At 40.0% G+C, this 20,909-nt stretch overlaps 16 non-coding genes across 16 annotated transcripts; all 16 read left to right on the forward strand.

Moving 5' to 3' along the window:
• Positions 1–1,084: 1,084 nt before the first annotated feature.
• TRNAP-UGG (transfer RNA proline (anticodon UGG)) lies at positions 1,085–1,156 on the forward strand. Its single transcript has one exon. It is a non-coding gene; the product is annotated as a tRNA-Pro (tRNA).
• Positions 1,157–1,444: 288 nt separating this feature from the next.
• Positions 1,445–1,517, forward strand: TRNAV-CAC (transfer RNA valine (anticodon CAC)). The gene has a single exon. It is a non-coding gene; the product is annotated as a tRNA-Val (tRNA).
• A 2,113-nt stretch (positions 1,518–3,630) lies between these two features.
• On the forward strand, positions 3,631–3,702 carry TRNAP-UGG (transfer RNA proline (anticodon UGG)). The gene has a single exon. It is a non-coding gene; the product is annotated as a tRNA-Pro (tRNA).
• A 288-nt stretch (positions 3,703–3,990) lies between these two features.
• Positions 3,991–4,063, forward strand: TRNAV-CAC (transfer RNA valine (anticodon CAC)). Its single transcript has one exon. It is a non-coding gene; the product is annotated as a tRNA-Val (tRNA).
• A 2,084-nt stretch (positions 4,064–6,147) lies between these two features.
• TRNAP-UGG (transfer RNA proline (anticodon UGG)) lies at positions 6,148–6,219 on the forward strand. The gene has a single exon. It is a non-coding gene; the product is annotated as a tRNA-Pro (tRNA).
• Positions 6,220–6,507: 288 nt separating this feature from the next.
• TRNAV-CAC (transfer RNA valine (anticodon CAC)) lies at positions 6,508–6,580 on the forward strand. Its single transcript has one exon. It is a non-coding gene; the product is annotated as a tRNA-Val (tRNA).
• A 2,389-nt stretch (positions 6,581–8,969) lies between these two features.
• On the forward strand, positions 8,970–9,041 carry TRNAP-UGG (transfer RNA proline (anticodon UGG)). The gene has a single exon. It is a non-coding gene; the product is annotated as a tRNA-Pro (tRNA).
• A 288-nt stretch (positions 9,042–9,329) lies between these two features.
• Positions 9,330–9,402, forward strand: TRNAV-CAC (transfer RNA valine (anticodon CAC)). The gene has a single exon. It is a non-coding gene; the product is annotated as a tRNA-Val (tRNA).
• Positions 9,403–11,482: 2,080 nt separating this feature from the next.
• On the forward strand, positions 11,483–11,554 carry TRNAP-UGG (transfer RNA proline (anticodon UGG)). The gene has a single exon. It is a non-coding gene; the product is annotated as a tRNA-Pro (tRNA).
• A 288-nt stretch (positions 11,555–11,842) lies between these two features.
• Positions 11,843–11,915, forward strand: TRNAV-CAC (transfer RNA valine (anticodon CAC)). Its single transcript has one exon. It is a non-coding gene; the product is annotated as a tRNA-Val (tRNA).
• A 2,401-nt stretch (positions 11,916–14,316) lies between these two features.
• TRNAP-UGG (transfer RNA proline (anticodon UGG)) lies at positions 14,317–14,388 on the forward strand. Its single transcript has one exon. It is a non-coding gene; the product is annotated as a tRNA-Pro (tRNA).
• Positions 14,389–14,676: 288 nt separating this feature from the next.
• On the forward strand, positions 14,677–14,749 carry TRNAV-CAC (transfer RNA valine (anticodon CAC)). The gene has a single exon. It is a non-coding gene; the product is annotated as a tRNA-Val (tRNA).
• A 2,386-nt stretch (positions 14,750–17,135) lies between these two features.
• TRNAP-UGG (transfer RNA proline (anticodon UGG)) lies at positions 17,136–17,207 on the forward strand. Its single transcript has one exon. It is a non-coding gene; the product is annotated as a tRNA-Pro (tRNA).
• Positions 17,208–17,495: 288 nt separating this feature from the next.
• TRNAV-CAC (transfer RNA valine (anticodon CAC)) lies at positions 17,496–17,568 on the forward strand. Its single transcript has one exon. It is a non-coding gene; the product is annotated as a tRNA-Val (tRNA).
• A 2,502-nt stretch (positions 17,569–20,070) lies between these two features.
• Positions 20,071–20,142, forward strand: TRNAP-UGG (transfer RNA proline (anticodon UGG)). The gene has a single exon. It is a non-coding gene; the product is annotated as a tRNA-Pro (tRNA).
• A 288-nt stretch (positions 20,143–20,430) lies between these two features.
• TRNAV-CAC (transfer RNA valine (anticodon CAC)) lies at positions 20,431–20,503 on the forward strand. The gene has a single exon. It is a non-coding gene; the product is annotated as a tRNA-Val (tRNA).
• Positions 20,504–20,909: the final 406 nt, after the last annotated feature.

Consider the following 20,909-nt stretch of genomic DNA (forward strand, 5'->3'; position numbering starts at 1 on the left):
TCAATCAAGCGGTATTTTCTTTCCTTTAGGAGCAGAATGTTCTGATCATCAGCGCACCAGAATGTAGTGCTTGGTTGGCAAGCATCACATATTGTGATGTGTTAGCTAAGAGTTCCATGTCCTTCAGACTCATATATTCCTCTGTAGTTGTACCTTGGTGATTCCACAAAACATGGCATCATAATCAGCATTCTACTGCCACAGAGTGGACAGAGAAACCATTTAGAATGTCCCTGAAAAAGAAAAAAAAGCATACTTAGGCAGAGCTTTGTGGACAGGAAGGACATTAGAGCAAGTGAGGAATAAGCACTGCTTTTGTTAATTTACATAGGCAGAACAGAGACTGCTGGGAAAAGCCTGAAATTAAAGGCACAGAAAATGCCTGCTTCTGGAGAGAACACTAAGAAGCATTGAAAGTTTTTCCTCTGACCCTGGCCACTCTTAAGAGGAATCCTATGATAGTCAGCAGGACCCACCCTAAAAAGGAAGGGACAGCCATTTGGACCCTTTCCACCTTTCCTATATCTCGCCTGATCGAGCCTGATCGAGCGCTGATTGAGCGGATAAGCACATAAGCACATGTACTTCTCATTTTGGGAAGGCATTGCTTAGCTTGTTACCAGCAGCTCAGTTATGTTATGATGTTAGAGGCTATGCAAGGAATGCTTTAGTCCTGCATTAGGCAGTTTTTATTGCTTCTTGCATTCAAGAGATAGATAATTAGCCAGAATCTGTGGCCCAGCTATTCACCTTGGCATTCCGATTTGCACAAAGGGAATAAGTATTTGAGAGAAAAGGCAAAATGTGTTTCTTATGTTGTTATGAACAGCTTTTTATTCTTTCTCTTTAGGCTCTAGCCAATGCAGAAATATATAAATAACTGCTGACTTCCTGTAAGACTTGTCCAATGCTGAGAAAAAATAAAAGGGGACACTTACAAATGATAGTGCTATCGTTTGAGAAAGGGTAAGTTGACACTGAATTTCCTGTGAATTCACAGACCAAGCATGAAAAAGACCCCAGCATGATCTTCATTGCGGGCTTAGAGCTGGTATTACCTTTTCAGAGGTGAGGGTCTTTCAACGGCTCGTTGGTCTAGGGGTATGATTCTCGCTTTGGGTGCGAGAGGTCCCGGGTTCAAATCCCGGACGAGCCCTTTCGTTGGTGCTCTTTTGAAGTATGCATTTCAAAGCCAATATCAATTTTCTCTTTGCAGTAGTGGATGATTATTTGCTAGAGTCTCATGCTTTTAACCTTGCCCTGCCTGAGCAAATAGGAAACATTTCTCTTTAAGCAATTTGCAAAAATGCTGAACTTGCAAGGCATATACAAGCGTTCAGATAGGGCTGTCGGGCAGGTTGCATGAAAGAAATCTAAAACCAGATGCCCTTGGAATAGTCTGTTTTGAGCAGTTTCATCACAGAAGAATCACCTGTAGGTATCTGTTTCTGTAGTGTAGTGGTTATCACGTTCGCCTCACACGCGAAAGGTCCCCGGTTCGAAACCGGGCAGAAACACTAGTTATATTGTCTTGGCTGCAATGTTGAGAGTTGCCGTTTTGCATGAAATTGTCCAGGCCCTGAAGATGGGTTCATGCAGTCTCGTTCCAAGAAAGTGAATTCTCTTAAAAACAATAACATAATTGGCATGTGGATGTATCTGTTGATTCACAAACCTCACTTTCAAAAGAGCCCTGCATTCGGTTCAATGCTCAACCAGAACAAGCATTAACTTTGAGAATTGTTGGCACCAACAGGCCTCCTATTTTAGTGGAGTGTTTCTGGTTTTAAGTGCTGAGGCTTGGGCTCAATTCCTAGATGATCCTTCTCAAGGTGATGATACAAATGCACCGTCACCTTTTCGTTTAATGTCAGAATTGTTTATTTCCATTTGGTGGTGTATGAATGCTTTCGACAGTATGGGGATTTTTTCTAGCCTTGCATGAATAAAAGCATATCACTCCTCTTTATGTATTTTTCTAATACATTTATATTTGCATCTCCTCTCCTAGCATGCATTTTTGACTATCTTACAGGCTGTATATAATAAGTATCAATTCAGGGGCGCTTCTACTACTCAAATCACAACTGTTCTATCACGACATTGATAAGCAATCTGCATCTGCTTCTGTTGTGTATTGGTTATCATATTTACCTGACGTGTGAAAGTCCCATGTTTGACAGTGCACGTTAACAAAGAAACCAATGATTTTTATTAAAAGTTGTCTTGTGTTTTGGTTACCTTGCATCAGCCAAAACGTGCCAGAGATGACTTCATTTGCAGTCACTTGAAAAGTAGGGATTCTCAAATAAATGGCAAGAGGTTGAAACAAATCCAAAGAAATGCATGGCATATCTATGAGTAGGTGTATGCATGTATCCATATATAAAGATAGATAGATAGAGAGATAGATAGATAGATAGATAGATAGATAGATAGATAGATAGATAGATAGATAGATAGATAGATAGATAGATAGATAGATAGATAGATAGATAGATAGATATAGGGAGAGAGAGAGCGTTAATATAAACAGAGACTTTATTTTCAATCAAGCGGTATTTTCTTTCCTTTAGGAGCAGAATGTTCTGATCATCAGCGCACCAGAATGTAGTGCTTGGTTGGCAAGCATCACATATTGTGATGTGTTAGCTAAGAGTTCCATGTCCTTCAGACTCATATATTCCTCTGTAGTTGTACCTTGGTGATTCCACAAAACATGGCATCATAATCAGTATTCTACTGCCACAGAGTGGACAGAGAAACCATTTAGAATTTCCCTGAAAAAGAAAAAAAGCATACTTAGGCAGAGCTTTGTGGACAGGAAGGACATTAGAGCAAGTGAGGAATAAGCACTGCTTTTGTTAATTTACATAGGCAGAACAGAGACTGCTGGGAAAAGCCTGAAATTAAAGGCACAGAAAATGCCTGCTTCTGGAGAGAACACTAAGAAGCATTGAAAGTTTTTCCTCTGACCCTGGCCACTCTTAAGAGGAATCCTATGATAGTCAGCAGGACCCACCCTAAAAAGGAAGGGACAGCCATTTGGACCCTTTCCACCTTTCCTATATCTCGCCTGATCGAGCCTGATCGAGCGCTGATTGAGCGGATAAGCACATAAGCACATGTACTTCTCATTTTGGGAAGGCATTGCTTAGCTTGTTACCAGCAGCTCAGTTATGTTATGATGTTAGAGGCTATGCAAGGAATGCTTTAGTCCTGCATTAGGCAGTTTTTATTGCTTCTTGCATTCAAGAGATAGATAATTAGCCAGAATCTGTGGCCCAGCTATTCACCTTGGCATTCCGATTTGCACAAAGGGAATAAGTATTTGAGAGAAAAGGCAAAATGTGTTTCTTATGTTGTTATGAACAGCTTTTTATTCTTTCTCTTTAGGCTCTAGCCAATGCAGAAATATATAAATAACTGCTGACTTCCTGTAAGACTTGTCCAATGCTGAGAAAAAATAAAAGGGGACACTTACAAATGATAGTGCTATCGTTTGAGAAAGGGTAAGTTGACACTGAATTTCCTGTGAATTCACAGACCAAGCATGAAAAAGACCCCAGCATGATCTTCATTGCGGGCTTAGAGCTGGTATTACCTTTTCAGAGGTGAGGGTCTTTCAACGGCTCGTTGGTCTAGGGGTATGATTCTCGCTTTGGGTGCGAGAAGTCCCGGGTTCAAATCCCGGACGAGCCCTTTCATTGGTGCTCTTTTGAAGTATGCATTTCAAAGCCAATATCAATTTTCTCTTTGCAGTAGTGGATGATTATTTGCTAGAGTCTCATGCTTTTAACCTTGCCCTGCCTGAGCAAATAGGAAACATTTCTCTTTAAGCATTTTGCAAAAATGCTGAACTTGCAAGGCATATACAAGCGTTCAGATAGGGCTGTCGGGCAGGTTGCATGAAAGAAATCTAAAACCAGATGCCCTTGGAATAGTCTGTTTTGAGCAGTTTCATCACAGAAGAATCACCTGTAGGTATCTGTTTCTGTAGTGTAGTGGTTATCACGTTCGCCTCACACGCGAAAGGTCCCCGGTTCGAAACCGGGCAGAAACACTAGTTATATTGTCTTGGCTGCAATGTTGAGAGTTGCCGTTTTGCATGAAATTGTCCAGGCCCTGAAGATGGGTTCATGCAGTCTCGTTCCAAGAAAGTGAATTCTCTTAAAAACAATAACATAATTGGCATGTGGATGTATCTGTTGATTCACAAACCTCACTTTCAAAAGAGCCCTGCATTCGGTTCAATGCTCAACCAGAACAAGCATTAACTTTGAGAATTGTTGGCACCAACAGGCCTCCTATTTTAGTGGAGTGTTTCTGGTTTTAAGTGCTGAGGCTTGGGCTCAATTCCTAGATGATCCTTCTCAAGGTGATGATACAAATGCATCGTCACCTTTTCGTTTAATGTCAGAATTGTTTATTTCCATTTGGTGGTGTATGAATGCTTTCGACAGTATGGGGATTTTTTCTAGCCTTGCATGAATAAAAGCATATCACTCCTCTTTATGTATTTTTCTAATACATTTATATTTGCATCTCCTCTCCTAGCATGCATTTTTGACTATCTTACAGGCTGTATATAATAAGTATCAATTCAGGGGCGCTTCTACTACTCAAATCACAACTGTTCTATCATGACATTGATAAGCAATCTGCATCTGCTTCTGTTGTGTATTGGTTATCATATTTACCTGACGTGTGAAAGTCCCATGTTTGACAGTGCACGTTAACAAAGAAACCAATGATTTTTATTAAAAGTTGTCTTGTGTTTTGGTTACCTTGCATCAGCCAAAACGTGCCAGAGATGACTTCATTTGCAGTCACTTGAAAAGTAGGGATTCTCAAATAAATGGCAAGAGGTTGAAACAAATCCAAAGAAATGCATGGCATATCTATGAGTAGGTGTATGCATGTATCCATATATAAAGATAGATAGATAGATAGATAGATAGATAGATAGATAGAGATATAGATAGATAGATAGATAGATAGATAGATAGATAGATAGATAGATATAGGGAGAGAGAGAGCGTTAATATAAACAGAGACTTTATTTTCAATCAAGCGGTATTTTCTTTCCTTTAGGAGCAGAATGTTCTGATCATCAGCGCACCAGAATGTAGTGCTTGGTTGGCAAGCATCACATATTGTGATGTGTTAGCTAAGAGTTCCATGTCCTTCAGACTCATATATTCCTCTATAGGTGTACCTTGGTGATTCCACAAAACATGGCATCATAATCAGCATTCTACTGCCACAGAGTGGACAGAGAAACCATTTAGAATTTCCCTGAAAAAGAAAAAAGCATACTTAGGCAGAGCTTTGTGGACAGGAAGGACATTAGAGCAAGTGAGGAATAAGCACTGCTTTTGTTAATTTACATAGGCAGAACAGAGACTGCTGGGAAAAGCCTGAAATTAAAGGCACAGAAAATGCCTGCTTCTGGAGAGAACACTAAGAAGCATTGAAAGTTTTTCCTCTGACCCTGGCCACTCTTAAGAGGAATCCTATGATAGTCAGCAGGACCCACCCTAAAAAGGAAGGGACAGCCATTTGGACCCTTTCCACCTTTCCTATATCTCGCCTGATCGAGCCTGATCGAGCGCTGATTGAGCGGATAAGCACATAAGCACATGTACTTCTCATTTTGGGAAGGAATTGCTTAGCTTGTTACCAGCAGCTCAGTTATGTTATGATGTTAGAGGCTATGCAAGGAATGCTTTAGTCCTGCATTAGGCAGTTTTTATTGCTTCTTGCATTCAAGAGATAGATAATTAGCCAGAATCTGTGGCCCAGCTATTCACCTTGGCATTCCGATTTGCACAAAGGGAATAAGTATTTGAGAGAAAAGGCAAAATGTGTTTCTTATGTTGTTATGAACAGCTTTTTATTCTTTCTCTTTAGGCTCTAGCCAATGCAGAAATATATAAATAACTGCTGACTTCCTGTAAGACTTGTCCAATGCTGAGAAAAAATAAAAGGGGACACTTACAAATGATAGTGCTATCGTTTGAGAAAGGGTAAGTTGACACTGAATTTCCTGTGAATTCACAGACCAAGCATGAAAAAGACCCCAGCATGATCTTCATTGCGGGCTTAGAGCTGGTATTACCTTTTCAGAGGTGAGGGTCTTTCAACGGCTCGTTGGTCTAGGGGTATGATTCTCGCTTTGGGTGTGAGAGGTCCCGGGTTCAAATCCCGGACGAGCCCTTTCATTGGTGCTCTTTTGAAGTATGCATTTCAAAGCCAATATCAATTTTCTCTTTGCAGTAGTGGATGATTATTTGCTAGAGTCTCATGCTTTTAACCTTGCCCTGCCTGAGCAAATAGGAAACATTTCTCTTTAAGCATTTTGCAAAAATGCTGAACTTGCAAGGCATATACAAGCGTTCAGATAGGGCTGTCGGGCAGGTTGCATGAAAGAAATCTAAAACCAGATGCCCTTGGAATAGTCTGTTTTGAGCAGTTTCATCACAGAAGAATCACCTGTAGGTATCTGTTTCTGTAGTGTAGTGGTTATCACGTTCGCCTCACACGCGAAAGGTCCCCCGTTCGAAACCGGGCAGAAACACTAGTTATATTGTCTTGGCTGCAATGTTGAGAGTTGCCGTTTTGCATGAAATTGTCCAGGCCCTGAAGATGGGTTCATGCAGTCTCGTTCCAAGAAAGTGAATTCTCTTAAAAACAATAACATAATTGGCATGTGGATGTATCTGTTGATTCACAAACCTCACTTTCAAAAGAGCCCTGCATTCGGTTCAATGCTCAACCAGAACAAGCATTAACTTTGAGAATTGTTGGCACCAACAGGCCTCCTATTTTAGTGGAGTGTTTCTGGTTTTAAGTGCTGAGGCTTGGGCTCAATTCCTAGATGATCCTTCTCAAGGTGATGATACAAATGCATCGTCACCTTTTCGTTTAATGTCAGAATTGTTTATTTCCATTTGGTGGTGTATGAATGCTTTCGACAGTATGGGGATTTTTTCTAGCCTTGCATGAATAAAAGCATATCACTCCTCTTTATGTATTTTTCTAATACATTTATATTTGCATCTCCTCTCCTAGCATGCATTTTTGACTATCTTACAGGCTGTATATAATAAGTATCAATTCAGGGGCGCTTCTACTACTCAAATCACAACTGTTCTATCACGACATTGATAAGCAATCTGCATCTGCTTCTGTTGTGAATTGGTTATCATATTTACCTGACGTGTGAAAGTCCCATGTTTGACAGTGCACGTTAACAAAGAAACCAATGATTTTTATTAAAAGTTGTCTTGTGTTTTGGTTACCTTGCATCAGCCAAAACGTGCCAGAGATGACTTCATTTGCAGTCACTTGAAAAGTAGGGATTCTCAAATAAATGGCAAGAGGTTGAAACAAATCCAAAGAAATGCATGGCATATCTATGAGTAGGTGTATGCATGTATCCATATATAAAGATAGATAGATAGATAGATAGATAGATAGATAGATAGATAGATAGATAGATAGATAGATAGATAGATAGATAGATAGATAGATAGATAGATAGATAGATAAATAGATGGATGGATGGATGGATGGATGGATGGATGGATGGATGGATGGATGGATGGACGGACGGACGGACGGACGGACGGACAGACAGACAGACAGACAGACAGACAGACAGACAGACAGACAGACAGACAGACAGACAGATAGATAGATAGATAGATAGATAGATAGATAGATAGATAGATAGATAGATAGATAGATAGATAGATAGATAGATAGATAGATAGATAGATAGATAGATAGATAGATAGATAGATAGATAGATAGATAGATAGATAGATAGATAGATAGATATAGGGAGAGAGAGAGCGTTAATATAAACAGAGACTTTATTTTCAATCAAGCGGTATTTTCTTTCCTTTAGGAGCAGAATGTTCTGATCATCAGCGCACCAGAATGTAGTGCTTGGTTGGCAAGCATCACATATTGTGATGTGTTAGCTAAGAGTTCCATGTCCTTCAGACTCATATATTCCTCTGTAGTTGTACCTTGGTGATTCAACAAAACATGGCATCATAATCAGCATTCTACTGCCACAGAGTGGACAGAGAAACCATTTAGAATTTCCCTGAAAAAGAAAAAAAGCATACTTAGGCAGAGCTTTGTGGACAGGAAGGACATTAGAGCAAGTGAGGAATAAGCACTGCTTTTGTTAATTTACATAGGCAGAACAGAGACTGCTGGGAAAAACCTGAAATTACAGGCACAGAAAATGCCTGCTTCTGGAGAGAACACTAAGAAGCATTGAAAGTTTTTCCTCTGACCCTGGCCACTCTTAAGAGGAATCCTATGATAGTCAGCAGGACCCACCCTAAAAAGGAAGGGACAGCCATTTGGACCCTTTCCACCTTTTCTATATCTCGCCTGATCGAGCCTAATTGAGCGCTGAATGAGCGGATAAGCACATAAGCACATGTACTTCTCATTTTGGGAAGGTATTGCTTAGCTTGTTACCAGCAGCTCAGTTATGTTATGATGTTAGAGGCTATGCAAGGAGTGCTTTAGTCCTGCATTTGGCAGTTTTTATTGCTTCTTGCATTCAAGAGATAGATAATTAGCCAGAATCTGTGGCCCAGCTATTCACCTTGGCATTCCGATTTGCACAAAGGGAATAAGTATTTGAGAGAAAAGGCAAAATGTGTTTCTTATGTTGTTATGAACAGCTTTTTATTCTTTCTCTTTAGGCTCTAGCCAATGCAGAAATATATAAATAACTGCTGACTTCCTGTAAGACTTGTCCAATGCTGAGAAAAAATAAAAGGGGACACTTACAAATGATAGTGCTATCGTTTGAGAAAGGGTAAGTTGACACTGAATTTCCTGTGAATTCACAGACCAAGCATGAAAAAGACCCCAGCATGATCTTCATTGCGGGCTTAGAGCTGGTATTACCTTTTCAGAGGTGAGGGTCTTTCAACGGCTCGTTGGTCTAGGGGTATGATTCTCGCTTTGGGTGCGAGAAGTCCCGGGTTCAAATCCCGGACGAGCCCTTTCATTGGTGCTCTTTTGAAGTATGCATTTCAAAGCCAATATCAATTTTCTCTTTGCAGTAGTGGATGATTATTTGCTAGAGTCTCATGCTTTTAACCTTGCCCTGCCTGAGCAAATAGGAAACATTTCTCTTTAAGCATTTTGCAAAAATGCTGAACTTGCAAGGCATATACAAGCGTTCAGATAGGGCTGTCGGGCAGGTTGCATGAAAGAAATCTAAAACCAGATGCCCTTGGAATAGTCTGTTTTGAGCAGTTTCATCACAGAAGAATCACCTGTAGGTATCTGTTTCTGTAGTGTAGTGGTTATCACGTTCGCCTCACACGCGAAAGGTCCCCGGTTCGAAACCGGGCAGAAACACTAGTTATATTGTCTTGGCTGCAATGTTGAGAGTTGCCGTTTTGCATGAAATTGTCCAGGCCCTGAAGATGGGTTCATGCAGTCTCGTTCCAAGAAAGTGAATTCTCTTAAAAACAATAACATAATTGGCATGTGGATGTATCTGTTGATTCACAAACCTCACTTTCAAAAGAGCCCTGCATTCGGTTCAATGCTCAACCAGAACAAGCATTAACTTTGAGAATTGTTGGCACCAACAGGCCTCCTATTTTAGTGGAGTGTTTCTGGTTTTAAGTGCTGAGGCTTGGGCTCAATTCCTAGATGATCCTTCTCAAGGTGATGATACAAATGCATCGTCACCTTTTCGTTTAATGTCAGAATTGTTTATTTCCATTTGGTGGTGTATGAATGCTTTCGACAGTATGGGGATTTTTTCTAGCCTTGCATGAATAAAAGCATATCACTCCTCTTTATGTATTTTTCTAATACATTTATATTTGCATCTCCTCTCCTAGCATGCATTTTTGACTATCTTACAGGCTGTATATAATAAGTATCAATTCAGGGGCGCTTCTACTACTCAAATCACAACTGTTCTATCATGACATTGATAAGCAATCTGCATCTGCTTCTGTTGTGTATTGGTTATCATATTTACCTGACGTGTGAAAGTCCCATGTTTGACAGTGCACGTTAACAAAGAAACCAATGATTTTTATTAAAAGTTGTCTTGTGTTTTGGTTACCTTGCATCAGCCAAAACGTGCCAGAGATGACTTCATTTGCAGTCACTTGAAAAGTAGGGATTCTCAAATAAATGGCAAGAGGTTGAAACAAATCCAAAGAAATGCATGGCATATCTATGAGTAGGTGTATGCATGTATCCATATATAAAGATAGATAGATAGATAGATAGATAGATAGATAGATAGAGATATAGATAGATAGATAGATAGATAGATAGATAGATAGATAGATATAGGGAGAGAGAGAGCGTTAATATAAACAGAGACTTTATTTTCAATCAAGCGGTATTTTCTTTCCTTTAGGAGCAGAATGTTCTGATCATCAGCGCACCAGAATGTAGTGCTTGGTTGGCAAGCATCACATATTGCGATGTGTTAGCTAAGAGTTCCATGTCCTTCAGACTCATATATTCCTCTATAGGTGTACCTTGGTGATTCCACAAAACATGGCATCATAATCAGCATTCTACTGCCACAGAGTGGACAGAGAAACCATTTAGAATTTCCCTGAAAAAGAAAAAAGCATACTTAGGCAGAGCTTTGTGGACAGGAAGGACATTAGAGCAAGTGAGGAATAAGCACTGCTTTTGTTAATTTACATAGGCAGAACAGAGACTGCTGGGAAAAGCCTGAAATTAAAGGCACAGAAAATGCCTGCTTCTGGAGAGAACACTAAGAAGCATTGAAAGTTTTTCCTCTGACCCTGGCCACTCTTAAGAGGAATCCTATGATAGTCAGCAGGACCCACCCTAAAAAGGAAGGGACAGCCATTTGGACCCTTTCCACCTTTCCTATATCTCGCCTGATCGAGCCTGATCGAGCGCTGATTGAGCGGATAAGCACATAAGCACATGTACTTCTCATTTTGGGAAGGAATTGCTTAGCTTGTTACCAGCAGCTCAGTTATGTTATGATGTTAGAGGCTATGCAAGGAATGCTTTAGTCCTGCATTAGGCAGTTTTTATTGCTTCTTGCATTCAAGAGATAGATAATTAGCCAGAATCTGTGGCCCAGCTATTCACCTTGGCATTCCGATTTGCACAAAGGGAATAAGTATTTGAGAGAAAAGGCAAAATGTGTTTCTTATGTTGTTATGAACAGCTTTTTATTCTTTCTCTTTAGGCTCTAGCCAATGCAGAAATATATAAATAACTGCTGACTTCCTGTAAGACTTGTCCAATGCTGAGAAAAAATAAAAGGGGACACTTACAAATGATAGTGCTATCGTTTGAGAAAGGGTAAGTTGACACTGAATTTCCTGTGAATTCACAGACCAAGCATGAAAAAGACCCCAGCATGATCTTCATTGCGGGCTTAGAGCTGGTATTACCTTTTCAGAGGTGAGGGTCTTTCAACGGCTCGTTGGTCTAGGGGTATGATTCTCGCTTTGGGTGTGAGAGGTCCCGGGTTCAAATCCCGGACGAGCCCTTTCATTGGTGCTCTTTTGAAGTATGCATTTCAAAGCCAATATCAATTTTCTCTTTGCAGTAGTGGATGATTATTTGCTAGAGTCTCATGCTTTTAACCTTGCCCTGCCTGAGCAAATAGGAAACATTTCTCTTTAAGCATTTTGCAAAAATGCTGAACTTGCAAGGCATATACAAGCGTTCAGATAGGGCTGTCGGGCAGGTTGCATGAAAGAAATCTAAAACCAGATGCCCTTGGAATAGTCTGTTTTGAGCAGTTTCATCACAGAAGAATCACCTGTAGGTATCTGTTTCTGTAGTGTAGTGGTTATCACGTTCGCCTCACACGCGAAAGGTCCCCCGTTCGAAACCGGGCAGAAACACTAGTTATATTGTCTTGGCTGCAATGTTGAGAGTTGCCGTTTTGCATGAAATTGTCCAGGCCCTGAAGATGGGTTCATGCAGTCTCGTTCCAAGAAAGTGAATTCTCTTAAAAACAATAACATAATTGGCATGTGGATGTATCTGTTGATTCACAAACCTCACTTTCAAAAGAGCCCTGCATTCGGTTCAATGCTCAACCAGAACAAGCATTAACTTTGAGAATTGTTGGCACCAACAGGCCTCCTATTTTAGTGGAGTGTTTCTGGTTTTAAGTGCTGAGGCTTGGGCTCAATTCCTAGATGATCCTTCTCAAGGTGATGATACAAATGCATCGTCACCTTTTCGTTTAATGTCAGAATTGTTTATTTCCATTTGGTGGTGTATGAATGCTTTCGACAGTATGGGGATTTTTTCTAGCCTTGCATGAATAAAAGCATATCACTCCTCTTTATGTATTTTTCTAATACATTTATATTTGCATCTCCTCTCCTAGCATGCATTTTTGACTATCTTACAGGCTGTATATAATAAGTATCAATTCAGGGGCGCTTCTACTACTCAAATCACAACTGTTCTATCACGACATTGATAAGCAATCTGCATCTGCTTCTGTTGTGAATTGGTTATCATATTTACCTGACGTGTGAAAGTCCCATGTTTGACAGTGCACGTTAACAAAGAAACCAATGATTTTTATTAAAAGTTGTCTTGTGTTTTGGTTACCTTGCATCAGCCAAAACGTGCCAGAGATGACTTCATTTGCAGTCACTTGAAAAGTAGGGATTCTCAAATAAATGGCAAGAGGTTGAAACAAATCCAAAGAAATGCATGGCATATCTATGAGTAGGTGTATGCATGTATCCATATATAAAGATAGATAGATAGATAGATAGATAGATAGATAGATAGATAGATAGATAGATAGATAGATAGATAGATAGATAGATAGATAGATAGATAGATAGATAGATAGATAGATAGATAAATAGATGGATGGATGGATGGATGGATGGATGGATGGATGGATGGATGGATGGATGGACGGACGGACGGACGGACGGACGGACAGACAGACAGACAGACAGACAGACAGACAGACAGACAGACAGACAGACAGACAGACAGATAGATAGATAGATAGATAGATAGATAGATAGATAGATAGATAGATAGATAGATAGATAGATAGATAGATAGATAGATAGATAGATAGATAGATAGATAGATAGATAGATAGATAGATAGATAGATAGATAGATAGATAGATAGATAGATATAGGGAGAGAGAGAGCGTTAATATAAACAGAGACTTTATTTTCAATCAAGCGGTATTTTCTTTCCTTTAGGAGCAGAATGTTCTGATCATCAGCGCACCAGAATGTAGTGCTTGGTTGGCAAGCATCACATATTGTGATGTGTTAGCTAAGAGTTCCATGTCCTTCAGACTCATATATTCCTCTGTAGTTGTACCTTGGTGATTCAACAAAACATGGCATCATAATCAGCATTCTACTGCCACAGAGTGGACAGAGAAACCATTTAGAATTTCCCTGAAAAAGAAAAAAAGCATACTTAGGCAGAGCTTTGTGGACAGGAAGGACATTAGAGCAAGTGAGGAATAAGCACTGCTTTTGTTAATTTACATAGGCAGAACAGAGACTGCTGGGAAAAACCTGAAATTACAGGCACAGAAAATGCCTGCTTCTGGAGAGAACACTAAGAAGCATTGAAAGTTTTTCCTCTGACCCTGGCCACTCTTAAGAGGAATCCTATGATAGTCAGCAGGACCCACCCTAAAAAGGAAGGGACAGCCATTTGGACCCTTTCCACCTTTTCTATATCTCGCCTGATCGAGCCTAATTGAGCGCTGAATGAGCGGATAAGCACATAAGCACATGTACTTCTCATTTTGGGAAGGTATTGCTTAGCTTGTTACCAGCAGCTCAGTTATGTTATGATGTTAGAGGCTATGCAAGGAGTGCTTTAGTCCTGCATTTGGCAGTTTTTATTGCTTCTTGCATTCAAGAGATAGATAATTAGCCAGAATCTGTGGCCCAGCTATTCACCTTGGCATTCCGATTTGCACAAAGGGAATAAGTATTTGAGAGAAAAGGCAAAATGTGTTTCTTATGTTGTTATGAACAGCTTTTTATTCTTTCTCTTTAGGCTCTAGCCAATGCAGAAATATATAAATAACTGCTGACTTCCTGTAAGACTTGTCCAATGCTGAGAAAAAATAAAAGGGGACACTTACAAATGATAGTGCTATCGTTTGAGAAAGGGTAAGTTGACACTGAATTTCCTGTGAATTCACAGACCAAGCATGAAAAAGACCCCAGCATGATCTTCATTGCGGGCTTAGAGCTGGTATTACCTTTTCAGAGGTGAGGGTCTTTCAACGGCTCGTTGGTCTAGGGGTATGATTCTCGCTTTGGGTGCGAGAAGTCCCGGGTTCAAATCCCGGACGAGCCCTTTCATTGGTGCTCTTTTGAAGTATGCATTTCAAAGCCAATATCAATTTTCTCTTTGCAGTAGTGGATGATTATTTGCTAGAGTCTCATGCTTTTAACCTTGCCCTGCCTGAGCAAATAGGAAACATTTCTCTTTAAGCATTTTGCAAAAATGCTGAACTTGCAAGGCATATACAAGCGTTCAGATAGGGCTGTCGGGCAGGTTGCATGAAAGAAATCTAAAAACAGATGCCCTTGGAATAGTCTGTTTTGAGAAGTTTCATCACAGAAGAATCACCTGTAGGTATCTGTTTCTGTAGTGTAGTGGTTATCACGTTCGCCTCACACGCGAAAGGTCCCTGGTTCGAAACCAGGCAGAAACACTAGTTATATTGTCTTGGCTGCAATGTTGAGAGTTGCCGTTTTGCATGAAATTGTCCAGGCCCTGAAGATGGGTTCATGCAGTCTCGTTCCAAGAAAGTGAATTCTCTTAAAAACAATAACATAATTGGCATGTGGATGTATCTGTTGATTCACAGACCTCACTTTCAAAAGAGCCCTGCATTCGGTTCAATGCTCAACCAGAACAAGCATTAACTTTGAGAATTGTTGGCACCAACAGGCCTCTTATTTTAGTGGAGTGTTTCTGGTTTTTAAGTGCTGAGGCTTGGGCTCAATTCCTAGATGATCCTTCTCAAGGTGATGATACAAATGCATCGTCACCTTTTCGTTTAATGTCAGAATTGTTTATTTCCATTTGGTGGTGTATGAATGCTTTCGAAAGTATGGGGATTTTTTCTAGCCTTGCATGAATAAAAGCATATCACTCCTCTTTATGTATTTTTCTAATACATTTATATTTGCATCTCCTCTCCTAGCATGCATTTTGGACTATCTTACAGTCTGTATATAATAAGTATCAATTCAGGGGCGCTTCTTCTACTCAAATCACAACTGTTCTATCACGACATTGATAAGCAATCTGCATCTGCTTCTGTTGTGTATTGGTTATCATATTTACCTGACGTGTGAAAGTCCCATGTTGGACAGTGCACGTTAACAAAGAAACCAATGATTTTTATTAAAAGTTGTCTTGTGTTTTGGTTACCTTGCATCAGCCAAACCGTGCCAGAGATTACTTCATTTGCAGTCACTTGAAAAGTAGGGATTCTCAAATAAATGGCAAGAGGTTGAAACAAATCCAAAGAAATGCATGGCATATCTATGTGTAGGTGTATGCATGTATCCATATATAAAGATAGATAGATAGATAGATAGATAGATAGATAGATAGATAGATAGATAGATAGATAGATAGATAGATAGATAGATAGATAGATAAATAGATGGATGGATGGATGGATGGATGGATGGATGGATGGATGGATGGATGGATGGATGGATGGATGGATGGATGGATGAATGGATAGACGGACAGACAGACAGACAGACAGACAGACAGACAGACAGATAGACAGATAGATAGATAGATAGATAGATAGATAGATAGATAGATAGATAGATAGATAGATAGATAGATAGATAGATAGATAGATAGATAGATAGATAGATAGATAGATAGATAGATAGATAGATAGATAGATAGATAGATAGATAGATAGATAGATAGATAGATAGATAGATATAGGGAGAGAGAGAGCGTTAATATAAACAGAGACTTTATTTTCAATCAAGCGGTCTTTTCTTTCCTTTAGGAGCAGAATGTTCTGATCATCAGCGCACCAGAATGTAGTGCTTGGTTGGCAAGCATCACATATTGTGATGTGTTAGCTAAGAGTTCCATGTCCTTCAGACTCATATATTCCTCTGTAGTTGTACCTTGGTGATTCAACAAAACATGGCATCATAATCAGCATTCTACTGCCACAGAGTGGACAGAGAAACCATTTAGAATTTCCCTGAAAAAGAAAAAAAGCATACTTAGGCAGAGCTTTGTGGACAGGAAGGACATTAGAGCAAGTGAGGAATAAGCACTGCTTTTGTTAATTTACATAGGCAGAACAGAGACTGCTGGGAAAAACCTGAAATTACAGGCACAGAAAATGCCTGCTTCTGGAGAGAACACTAAGAAGCATTGAAAGTTTTTCCTCTGACCCTGGCCACTCTTAAGAGGAATCCTATGATAGTCAGCAGGACCCACCCTAAAAAGGAAGGGACAGCCATTTGGACCCTTTCCACCTTTCCTATATCTCGCCTGATCGAGCCTGATTGAGCGCTGAATGAGCGGATAAGCACATAAGCACATGTACTTCTCATTTTGGGAAGGTATTGCTTAGCTTGTTACCAGCAGCTCAGTTATGTTATGATGTTAGAGGCTATGCAAGGAATGCTTTAGTCCTGCATTAGGCAGTTTTTATTGCTTCTTGCATTCAAGAGATAGATAATTAGCCAGAATCTGTGGCCCAGCTATTCACCTTGGCATTCCGATTTGCACAAAGGGAATAAGTATTTGAGAGAAAAGGCAAAATGTGTTTCTTATGTTGTTATGAACAGCTTTTTATTCTTTCTCTTTAGGCTCTAGCCAATGCAGAAATATATAAATAACTGCTGACTTCCTGTAAGACTTGTCCAATGCTGAGAAAAAATAAAAGGGGACACTTACAAATGATAGTGCTATCGTTTGAGAAAGGGTAAGTTGACACTGAATTTCCTGTGAATTCACAGACCAAGCATGAAAAAGACCCCAGCATGATCTTCATTGCGGGCTTAGAGCTGGTATTACCTTTTCAGAGGTGAGGGTCTTTCAACGGCTCGTTGGTCTAGGGGTATGATTCTCGCTTTGGGTGCGAGAGGTCCCGGGTTCAAATCCCGGACGAGCCCTTTCATTGGTGCTCTTTTGAAGTATGCATTTCAAAGCCAATATCAATTTTCTCTTTGCAGTAGTGGATGATTATTTGCTAGAGTCTCATGCTTTTAACCTTGCCCTGCCTGAGCAAATAGGAAACATTTCTCTTTAAGCATTTTGCAAAAATGCTGAACTTGCAAGGCATATACAAGCGTTCAGATAGGGCTGTCGGGCAGGTTGCATGAAAGAAATCTAAAACCAGATGCCCTTGGAATAGTCTGTTTTGAGAAGTTTCATCACAGAAGAATCACCTGTAGGTATCTGTTTCTGTAGTGTAGTGGTTATCACGTTCGCCTCACACGCGAAAGGTCCCTGGTTCGAAACCGGGCAGAAACACTAGTTATATTGTCTTGGCTGCAATGTTGAGAGTTGCCGTTTTGCATGAAATTGTCCAGGCCCTGAAGATGGGTTCATGCAATCTCGTTCCAAGAAAGTGAATTCTCTTAAAAACAATAACATAATTGGCATGTGGATGTGTCTGTTGATTCACAGACCTCACTTTCAAAAGAGCCCTGCATTCGGTTCAATGCTCAACCAGAACAAGCATTAACTTTGAGAATTGTTGGCACCAACAGGCCTCTTATTTTAGTGGAGTGCTTCTGGTTTTTAAGTGCTGAGGCTTGGGCTCAATTCCTAGATGATCCTTCTCAAGGTGATGATACAAATGCATCGTCACCTTTTCGTTTAATGTCAGAATTGTTTATTTCCATTTGGTGGTGTATGAATGCTTTCGACAGTATGGGGATTTTTTCTAGCCTTGCATGAATAAAAGCATATCACTCCTCTTTATGTATTTTTCTAATACATTTATATTTGCATCTCCTCTCCTAGCATGCATTTTTGACTATCTTACAGGCTCTATATAATAAGTATCAATTCAGGGGCGCTTCTTCTACTCAAATCACAACTGTTCTATCACGACATTGATAAGCAATCTGCATCTGCTTCTGTTGTGTATTGGTTATCATATTTACCTGACGTGTGAAAGTCCCATGTTGGACAGTGCACGTTAACAAAGAAACCAATGATTTTTATTAAAAGTTGTCTTGTGTTTTGGTTACCTTGCATCAGCCAAACCGTGCCAGAGATTACTTCATTTGCAGTCACTTGAAAAGTAGGGATTCTCAAATAAATGGCAAGAGGTTGAAACAAATCCAAAGAAATGCATGGCATATCTATGTGTAGGTGTATGCATGTATCCATATATAAAGATAGATAGATAGATAGATAGATAGATAGATAGATAGATAGATAGATAGATAGATAGATAGATAGATAGATAGATAGATAGATAGATAGATAGATAGATAGATAGATAGATAGATAGATAGATAGATAGATAGATGGATGGATGGATGGATGGATGGATGGATGGATGGATGGATGGATGGATGGATGGATGGATGGATGGATGGATGGATGGATGGATGGATGGATGGATGGATGGATGGATGGATGGATGGATGGATGGATGGATGGATAGACGGACGGACGGACGGACGGACAGACAGACAGACAGACAGACAGACAGACAGACAGACAGACAGACAGACAGACAGATAGATAGATAGATAGATAGATAGATAGATAGATAGATAGATAGATAGATAGATAGATAGATAGATAGATAGATAGATAGATAGATAGATAGATAGATAGATAGATAGATAGATAGATAGATAGATAGATAGATAGATAGATAGATAGATAGATATAGGGAGAGAGAGAGCGTTAATATAAACAGAGACTTTATTTTCAATCAAGCGGTCTTTTCTTTCCTTTAGGAGCAGAATGTTCTGATCATCAGCGCACCAGAATGTAGTGCTTGGTTGGCAAGCATCACATATTGTGATGTGTTAGCTAAGAGTTCCATGTCCTTCAGACTCATATATTCCTCTGTAGTTGTACCTTGGTGATTCAACAAAACATGGCATCATAATCAGCATTCTACTGCCACAGAGTGGACAGAGAAACCATTTAGAATTTCCCTGAAAAAGAAAAAAAGCATACTTAGGCAGAGCTTTGTGGACAGGAAGGACATTAGAGCAAGTGAGGAATAAGCACTGCTTTTGTTAATTTACATAGGCAGAACAGAGACTGCTGGGAAAAACCTGAAATTACAGGCACAGAAAATGCCTGCTTCTGGAGAGAACACTAAGAAGCATTGAAAGTTTTTCCTCTGACCCTGGCCACTCTTAAGAGGAATCCTATGATAGTCAGCAGGACCCACCCTAAAAAAGAAGGGACAGCCATTTGGACCCTTTCCACCTTTTCTATATCTCGCCTGATCGAGCCTGATTGAGCGCTGAATGAGCGGATAAGCACATAAGCACATGTACTTCTCATTTTGGGAAGGTATTGCTTAGCTTGTTACCAGCAGCTCAGTTATGTTATGATGTTAGAGGCTATGCAAGGAATGCTTTAGTCCTGCATTTGGCAGTTTTTATTGCTTCTTGCATTCAAGAGATAGATAATTAGCCAGAATCTGTGGCCCAGCTATTCACCTTGGCATTCCGATTTGCACAAAGGGAATAAGTATTTGAGAGAAAAGGCAAAATGTGTTTCTTATGTTGTTATGAACAGCTTTTTATTCTTTCTCTTTAGGCTCTAGCCAATGCAGAAATATATAAATAACTGCTGACTTCCTGTAAGACTTGTCCAATGCTGAGAAAAAATAAAAGGGGACACTTACAAATGATAGTGCTATCGTTTGAGAAAGGGTAAGTTGACACTGAATTTCCTGTGAATTCACAGACCAAGCATAAAAAAGACCCCAGCATGATCTTCATTGCGGGCTTAGAGCTGGTATTACCTTTTCAGAGGTGTGGGTCTTTCAACGGCTCGTTGGTCTAGGGGTATGATTCTCGCTTTGGGTGCGAGAGGTCCCGGGTTCAAATCCCGGACGAGCCCTTTCATTGGTGCTCTTTTGAAGTATGCATTTCAAAGCCAATATCAATTTTCTCTTTGCAGTAGTGGATGATTATTTGCTAGAGTCTCATGCTTTTAACCTTGCCCTGCCTGAGCAAATAGGAAACATTTCTCTTTAAGCATTTTGCAAAAATGCTGAACTTGCAAGGCATATACAAGCGTTCAGATAGGGCTGTCGGGCAGGTTGCATGAAAGAAATCTAAAAACAGATGCCCTTGGAATAGTCTGTTTTGAGAAGTTTCATCACAGAAGAATCACCTGTAGGTATCTGTTTCTGTAGTGTAGTGGTTATCACGTTCGCCTCACACGCGAAAGGTCCCTGGTTCGAAACCGGGCAGAAACACTAGTTATATTGTCTTGGCTGCAATGTTGAGAGTTGCCGTTTTGCATGAAATTGTCCAGGCCCTGAAGATGGGTTCATGCAGTCTCGTTCCAAGAAAGTGAATTCTCTTAAAAACAATAACATAATTGGCATGTGGATGTATCTGTTGATTCACAGACCTCACTTTCAAAAGAGCCCTGCATTCGGTTCAATGCTCAACCAGAACAAGCATTAACTTTGAGAATTGTTGGCACCAACAGGCCTCTTATTTTAGTGGAGTGTTTCTGGTTTTTAAGTGCTGAGGCTTGGGCTCAATTCCTAGATGATCCTTCTCAAGGTGATGATACAAATGCATCGTCACCTTTTCGTTTAATGTCAGAATTGTTTATTTCCATTTGGTGGTGTATGAATGCTTTCGAAAGTATGG

The sequence above is a fragment of the Lissotriton helveticus genome, chromosome 8, assembly GCF_964261635.1.
Source record: "Lissotriton helveticus chromosome 8, aLisHel1.1, whole genome shotgun sequence".
Lineage (NCBI taxonomy): Eukaryota > Metazoa > Chordata > Amphibia > Caudata > Salamandridae > Lissotriton > Lissotriton helveticus.